The sequence below is a fragment of the Melospiza melodia genome, chromosome 2 (assembly GCF_035770615.1).
Source record: "Melospiza melodia melodia isolate bMelMel2 chromosome 2, bMelMel2.pri, whole genome shotgun sequence".
Classification (NCBI taxonomy): domain Eukaryota; kingdom Metazoa; phylum Chordata; class Aves; order Passeriformes; family Passerellidae; genus Melospiza; species Melospiza melodia.
The window spans coordinates 142573085-142581437 of NC_086195.1; the positions used below are offsets into that span (position 1 = coordinate 142573085).

An 8353-nucleotide genomic window follows, 5' to 3' on the forward strand; every position below is an offset into this window, starting at 1 on the left:
GTGCTGCTCAGCAGGGACGGGGAACGGCGCCTTGGGGTGACACTGCCCTCTCCTGAGCACGGGCACTGCCCACAGCAGGGATTCTGGGCCGCCCTGGAACGCCCTGCCATAGGTAAATAAAATACAGCACCACTCACCCACGGCAGCTCCGGCACTGGCTGGGGTGCAGGACAAGACTCAAACACCCCATATTGAGCTCACTGGAGCCTAATTAGCAGCGGCTGCAGCCTAATGAAGCAAAGTGTCTGCCAGGCGGGTCCCAGCTCTTCATCTCAGAGGGTGCAATTGCAGGAGCTTTAAGGTCCCTTCCAACCCAAACCATCCCACAAAATATCATTGTGAAGGTGCGAAGCATCTCAGGAACAGGAGCACCACCTCTGTGGGCGCTTCATCTCAAGAAAAAGGAGATTAAAGCACTGCAGACTCCGAGGAAAGCGTGTTCCTGCCCCGCTGTGTTTGTAGGAAAGCCCTGAGTGCCCCTCCAGGTCCAGCCCCACCTTCCCCAGCAGCCCTGAGCTGCACCAGGAGTATTTCAAAGGTGCAATCACTGCCTTTTATCTTCACCCTCGGGAAGACTCACAGAGCAAGTCAAAGGACAATATTCCCCCAGGTGTGTCTGGTTAAAGGGCACCCAGACCTCACTTCCACCACCTGTGAGCATCAAAGTGCCTCTGACACAAACCAGGGTGAAGGAGCCACCTGCTCCCTGCATCTCTAACCTCCAACTACAACAGCACTTGCACCTGGGAGTTACTGCAACCCTCGTGTTAAAAACACCCCTAAATACACTGATTTTGGCAAGGTGACTTTAAGGCAGTTACTTGAGATCGAATACACCAGGGTACACAGTTGATGGGTAAAAGTACAACAAAGGGCTGTCCCTTCACAGCTGGTTCTGTGTCTCATTATAACCTTCCTGGTTTATCAAGGAATTTATTGCCTTGCTAAAAACCAAACCCTTTGTCATTAATTCTGAGCCAGCAGTTTCTGAATGTACAACGTGACACCAAATCAATTGATCTGACCAAGACTCATTTTCCTTCCAAGACAAACGCCGGTCGTGCCTTGCTGAATTCATGGCAGGGAAAAGTGTAACAAGCAGAACACGCTCATTTAGTAAAAAAAGTACAGCTTGACAGAGACACCCACTCTAAAATTAACTCTGCCATCAAAGCAGGGCTTGTATTTGCCTCTGAAGAAGCAGCTCCTAAATCACAGAGAAATATTCTGCAGCTCCACATTACCGGGGTAGCAGCGTGAAGATGTTCCAAAGCTTGGCAGAGGAGGAGATGTTAAAACAACAGGCTTTAAGGAGTCAGGATGCATCACTGCTCAGGTGGATAAAGGCTGGCTAATGAATTAATGGACCATTTTCCATAGCAAGCTGATGAGGAAAATGGACATGCCAGACAAAATGCGAGGCAGGAAATCCATTTACCTCAGCTTTTCCCCGGCCACACCTGCCAAGTGTAAGCTGGCGATTTGTGAGGGGGAAAGAAGGGAGAAGGCTGTTATCCTGCATGGGTGATCCAAACCCCAAAAAAGCTCTTTAAGAAGCAGCACTACTCTGACTTGTACTTGCAAACCAGCAGCAATCTAAATTTCCTGGCAGCTGGAGCATCCTGAGGAGACTCCAGCACCCGGGATTTATGCTCTCCGTGTACAATGCAACTTTCTAATGGAGCTGAAAAATCTGCACGGGCTCCTTCCCACCGGGACAAGGAGCCAGCAAAGAGAACCATAATTCATTATTTTTGAAGTTCCACATGCAGCATGGCTCTGCCTGGTTCTGACATCTATCCCTAATCCCTCTCCAGCCCCAAAATAACCCTTAAGCCAACACGATTACACACAGCAAGGGCGGCTGTAAGGACCCAGCCCTAAACTCCCAGAGCACGGCGAGTTCCACTCAGCCAGGTTTTTCCTGGCTGGAGAATCCCCATTTCCATCTCGCCAGGGGTGAAATTTCACAGCTTCCACAGCAGGAATTGCTCCAGCAGCCCCTTTCCAGAGCAGGGCTCACATACCGACTGCAACTCCTCCATGCCCACTTTTCCGGGCGGGGAACAGACAGGACGTGGGTGAGGGCTCCAATAAAACAGCAACGAGACGATTTCCCCTCTCTATTTTCCCTCAATTACTCTTTTTTTGAGTTAGTTTCTTTGCCGAGCATCAAGAGAAAGTGACACCCTCTTATATACACCTTTTTCCACCCTCTCTGCTCAGTGCTCGCTGGGCATTTGGGGTCTTTAAGCTGCCGGGGAATGTCTCCAGAGCCATCCAGGACATCCCTGAGCATCCTCAGGGAGCTGGATGGGCGCCGAGCGCTCCTCCAGCTGGACCAGCAACAACAAATAAATAAATCCCTCTCGGGATTGTGCTGCCTCAGGATTTTACGGCTCCGGACAGCGGCGGTGCGGAGCCCTGGACGGCGGGACGCTGCAGATCCAGCATCTCACACGGAACCGGAGCGCTCCCTGCTAAACAGGCAGGGCCCCAAGGGGAGCGGCGCTGTCCGGATCCACCCCGGACACTTGGGGGGTCCCGGGGACCGGAGGGGGCTGCCCCGGGTGGGTGCGCACCCACATCCCACATCCCGCATCCCGCATACCCAGCACCGGGAGCCGCCGCTCGCATCCCCAGCTCGGCTCGGGATGCTGAGAGCGGGGTGGGGAGGGGGCACGGAAACACAAACACCTTTGGGGGCAAAGCACACACCTTTGGGGGCAAAGCACACAGCTTTAGGGCAAAGCACACATCTTTGGGGCAAAGCACACACCTTTGGGGGGCAAAGCACACACCTTTAGGGGCAAAGCACACACCTTTGGGGCAAAGCACACACCTTTGGGGGCAAAGCACACACCTTTGGGGCAAAGCACACACCTTTGGGGGGCAAAGCACACACCTTTAGGGGCAAAGCACACACCTTTAGGGTAAAGCACCGCAGCCCCGGAGCCCGCAGCAGCTCCTGGGGTGCCCCCAGCCCGGCAGCGCTGTCCCGCTCAGCATCCCCGCAGCCCCCAGCCCTGCCCTGCCCTGCCCGCCCTCCCCGGTACCTGCAGCCGCGGCAGATCCGCCGGGTTGCCGAGCCCAGGAAAGGCAGCCCGGCCCCGGCGGCGGGGCAGTGCCAGGGCCGGCACGGAGGGCGCAGGGACGGCGCTGCCGCGGCCCCGCAGCCCGGCTCGGCTCGGCTCGGCTCGGCTCGGCTCGGGAGCGGGGCGGGCGCTGGGCCGGGCTCGGCTCCGCCCCGGGCGGCGCGGGAGGAGCGCAGGGACGGCGGCGGCAGCAGGAGGAGGAGGAGGAGGAGAAGAAAAGGAAGCTGCACCCAAGCGTGCGGAGTTCTTCTCTTTCGGGCTGCGAGCGAACCCCCCACCAGAAGTGTGGGTCCAGAACGAGTTCCGATTTTGGGGGACAATGGAAATGTTGGAGCACCTTTGGCGCTGTGACGGGGCTTTGGGAACGCTGAGCCCCTAAAGGGCAGCGAGCACCCCGGAATCACGGAACGGGTTGAGACGGAAGGAAACTTAGGGATCATCGCATTCCAGCCTCCCTTTCCACTGCCCCGGGCTGTTCCAAGCCCGTCCAGCCTGGCGTTGGACACCTGCAGGATGGGGCAGGAGGGATGTTCTGTGTTCCCCCCTAGGTGAATAAAAAAGGTCAGGTGCAGGTTTGGGCTGTGCAGCCTCCTGATTTCTCCGCACCTTTCCAACTCGCCCTTGGTCTTTTCTACCCCTTTATCACCTGCACCTGGCCCTGCGTTAGATCCTGAACTCCCAAGTGTGCAGGTGGACCTGATCTCCACACTGAGGCCACCCTGCTGTGGCACTTTGGGAAGGATGAGTGTTCTGTTGGACCTACACCATGCTCAGGACTTGTTTTCCTCACACTGCAGCAGCTCAGGTTATTTGGGATGAGAAGGGTGCCCACGCCTGCCCAGCTCTGTGGCCAAAACTCAGCTGTGTCCTGGCTTTGCCCTTCTTGATGCAAGGTGACAAAACACTTGGCCGACAGCAATGGATTCATTTTTTTCCCTGCAAATTGGCCATTTCCCACTTTTTTGGCCCAGCCCTGAAGTAGACTGATCCAAGCAGAGCAAAAGGAAGGGATGTGCTGTCAAAATAACAAGCAAGCACAAGCCAAATGCCAGACTCCTCTCCACTGAGGCAGACTAAGCTGAGAGGTCGCTGGCAACTGGCTCTTCTCCTTGGAGAAACAGAAATAATCCTGCTGCACCCAGCAGTAGGGAAAGACTGGAGGTGAAAAATGAGAATTTAGACCCTGATGCAAGCAAGGAGCAGCACAGCAGAGGAGCTGTGGGGTTGGGGTACAGGCAGTTGTCCTCACAGCCCTTTGCCAAGTGCTTCTCCTTCAAGCCCTGCTGACAGGAGACATTTCAGAATTGCAAGCCTGAGAGCTGTGATTACCTTAAATCCTGATGGAAATCTCTCCTGTGGGAGCATTTTATTTACTGTGGTTGTGGGCCCACAGCAGAGCTTTAGGATGTGTTTTCCTGCAGGCTTGGGGTGGATGTGCAGGAGGGGATGGGACAGATGCAGATATTCCAAGGCAATAACAAAGTCTGGAGCCTTTGCCAAACTTTAAACATCCTTGGTTTTGTGCCTAAGGATTGCCTTTTAACTTCAGCAGAAAGAGTTCAGCCCTTTGTAAGATCAAGGGGGAAATCTTTTTTTCTGGCACCAAGAGGAAATACTCTTCAAACTCGTGAGGTTCCAGAAATCCTGCAGATGCTCCCAGCACCAGGCAGTCAGTTCCTTACAGCATCCATTTGCTGAGAAAAATGCCTCTGAAAAGAGACAGAGTTTGCACATTTCCAGAATATTTCTGTGACTTGGCCGGTTGCATCTGACACAGGATCCTGCCAGGATGCAGGGCTGGGGAAGGATTTGTTCTCCAGCCACTCCAAGCAGCTGTGAGGACAAGGACAAAGCAAATATAAGCACAAGGACCACCTCTGCCACCTGAAAGCAGCACTTTGGCTGCTAAGGGCCGGGCAGTTTCAAGGAAAAGCCACTGAAGGAAACTGACCGTGAATCTCCATGCAGCCTCTAGGAAAACAGATGCAGTTCTGGACAGGGAACGTTGGTTTCAGATTTATAAGCTCCTTGTCCCATGCTGAGAGCCTTGAATGCTCAAAGCTACTTTAACTATCTCCCTTTGGTGTGGGAGGGAATTCTGCTGGGCTCATTCCTCACATTTCCACCAGCTTCACTTCCAAAGGACGCAGCTGTAAAGGGCTCCTGAAAACCCCTGGTGACACTCCCTGTGTGTGACTCCCTGTTTCAGCTGCTCCTTTAGGACCTGGCTCAGCTCTAAACCAGGCCTGAGTTTGGGCATTTCACATCCTGAAAGCATTTTGTTACGTGCTCATGGAAGGGAAAATCCCTCCAGAAGGGAAATTTCCCAGGCAGGGAAGTACAAGGCTGGCAGCTCAGAAGGGCATCAAGGCAAATGCTCAGAGGAGCCACTGCTCTGGTCTTTGGTCGGGATGGATGGGGAGGGAGATGCTGCGGGTTCCTACAAGAGTAGGATCAAGAGGAATGGGCTGATTAGTCCTTAAACTCAGCACCAGCCTTCTCCAAGAAACAAGTGCTGTTCTATCCCCTCTGTGGGCAGAAAAAAATCGCGGCTGGGGCAGCCCCGGGGCAGCCCGGGCAGGGAAGGAAGCGAGCAGAGGGACTCAATTGTCCTGCCCCTGCAGCTCCTGGGGAATGCAGGGCACACAGGAGGCAGCTCCGTGCTTTCCTGTCTTTGTGCTGCCACTGTTTTCATTAAGGTCCTTTTTCCTACCTCTTTCTGCAAGGCCTTTGTGCCTCTAATAAGTGCAAGGAAGGTGTTGATTGTAAGCGTCCCCTCAGGCATAATTATTTTACCATAATAGCATTTACAGGGAGGGCTTGCAGAGCCATTTTCCTGTTACATCCTCTGTATTTCAACCTCTCTTTCACTTTTTTTTTTTGCCTCCTCAAGCTGCCCCAACAAGCCCTTGCAAGGTCTCCATCCCTGCAGCAGAAGCCACGGTGAACTGGTGAGCCCTAAAGAGATAGCTGAGGGTGAAAATAGAAATATTTGATGTTACCCAGCAACTGGAAATGAAGATATCTTCTGTCCACCAAGTCAGGAAACACTGTTTGCACAATAGCTGTGTGTGCCTGCTCTGGGGGAGTTACAGCAACCCCTTCCAGGAGATAAGAGGGATGCACATAAACAGGAGCAAAGTCAGGGGCAGGGATTATTGGAGCAGGTAAATCAGGTCCCTGTCACCCTCAGCATCCCCTGATGACTGCACTGAACTCTTGCAGTGTGGGGAAGGAAATAGGGATGGCTCAGTCATAATAGGTAAAAAAATATGAAATAAAGACAATACATATAAAATTCAGAAGACGTGGAGGAGCCAGGAGCAGTTTTTGGGGTGGTCAAGGACAGTCACTGCCACAAGTGATTGAGCTGGTGACAAAACTTGGTTCTGTATCCCAAGCGTGTGACCTTTTATGTGCTGGCATTTTTCACATTAAATACACAGTTGGAAAGAATGAAGCTAGCCATAACCTCCAGTTCCTGCTCTCAGTATCAAGCTTAGGATAAACACAAGTTTCCTGTGGAAAAAAGAAAAACCCACAGTAAAAAATCATGTTGGTGTGGTACTTCACAATATGGTTTAGAGGACATGGTGGGATTTGGTCAAAGATTAAACCTGATCATCTTGGAGGTCTTTTCCAGACTTAATGATTCCATGATTTCAGATATATTGGGAGAACTTCAGGGCATCTCTGAACTAACTGGTTTTAAATTAAACTTTGTTTAACAGCATTTTCTAGTGCAGTCCACTTCATAAACAAATGCAGCTGACACAGCTAGGATTGAAATATATTCATCATTATGTGGTGCAAGACTTGCCTGCCCTGTGAGAAGGAGCCTTTCCAAGCATGCTTCTGATAACATCTGACCAGAAGAGTCAGAGGATGAGTGTGGAGGCCAAACCTGGCTTGCACCAGAATCCCAGAGGGATTTGTGGAGGAGCAGCCATCCCATCCACCCTGGCAGGCAAGTGCCAGCGCTCTCTGTGTGCCCCAGGCACACAGGGCTGCTTTGTTCCCCCTGCTCCCTGCCCACCCAGCCTCTTCTCTTCCCTGCCCAACACATTCATCAGAGCCTGTTGGCTGAGCCCTTTGTTCTGTGCCTGCACAGGAAGCTCTGGGCTCGTGGTTCACATTCCTGGTGCCAGCACGGGGTGATCTTTATTGACAAACCCATTATTGATCCAGCTCCCTGCAGGGGGACTTTCACCTGCTCCAGCCCTGGCCATGCTGTGGATCTGCAGGTGATATTTGGGTACAAACACAGATAGGCTCACAATCCAACCCTTCAGGGATGTGTCCTGCTCCAGTTAATATTAAACACCTTTGGAGATAGCTCTGCATTTCTCCAGGCTGGGCGGAACCTGCTGCATTCTTCTCATAGCTTCTTTGCAGGTACTGAAATAAAATCCCTGACCTGGATCCCTCAACAAAGCCCCTGTTATTCAGCCAGGTCAGGGGGAGCAGCAGTTTTCTGATCCTCTCCATCCCAGAGTTTTCTTGGATGGAGATGTGGGGTTTGACTCCATCACAGGGGATGAAAAACCCATCCCAGCCTCAGCTCAGCCTGCCTGAGATGGAGCATGTGTGCACAAACACTGCTGAGCTTAAACCCCCAGAGTGCAAAACCTCACTGTCTGAAAAATGTTCTGTGATACCACTCCCCTCTATTTCTAATAAAACAACAATTTTTTTATTTAAAAAACAGCAAATTTTCTTCCCGTTACAATACAATGTTGTTCTACATGATGCTGTTCCAGCAGTTTATATATTATCTGTAACTTGCTTTTTGATGGGTGAAGCACAGCAGCTGCACTCAGCTGTCCAAGCATCAGTAACTGTACACAAGCACCTTTCTCTGTTAAACCATTCTGGGGTGTCTTTGGCCCAGGAGGGCTTTGTTCACTTGGAAAGATGAGTCCTCCTTGCACAGCACCAGGTGAGCACCTTACAACAGCCACGGGTTCAGAGATCCATGGAGCATTGTGAGAGCAGCCAGGCCTGTTCCCAGCCTGTGGGGAGAGCAGGGCTGGGCAAAGCAGCACCAGAGCATCCCACACTGCTGGGATGGGAGTGTGGGCTGCACCCCAGCTGCAGGGACAAGCCCCTGTGTGGGGATGGATTTTCCAGCCTCAAAGATGGAAAGCACTCTGCCTTCATCTGCTGGAGGACAAAACCCACCAGCAGATGATGCTTCGTGCTGGGCTCCATGGAGGAGAGGGGAGGGTAAGCAAGGCCTGAATGTCCTGCCCTCCCTT

At 52.5% G+C, this 8353-nt stretch overlaps 1 protein-coding gene across 2 annotated transcripts in view; it reads right to left on the minus strand.

Moving 5' to 3' along the window:
* GDPD5 (glycerophosphodiester phosphodiesterase domain containing 5) overlaps positions 1–3157 on the minus strand; it is a 100838-nt gene extending 97681 nt beyond the window's left edge. Inside the window, exon 1 of one of the 2 annotated variants that reach the window (XM_063150222.1) lies at positions 3057–3157. The gene's annotated coding sequence lies outside the window, so the exon portion shown is untranslated. The remainder of the gene's footprint in view (positions 1–3056) is intronic. The other variant, XM_063150223.1, reaches the window with a different exon arrangement.
* Between the last annotated feature and the right edge of the window lie 5196 nt (positions 3158–8353).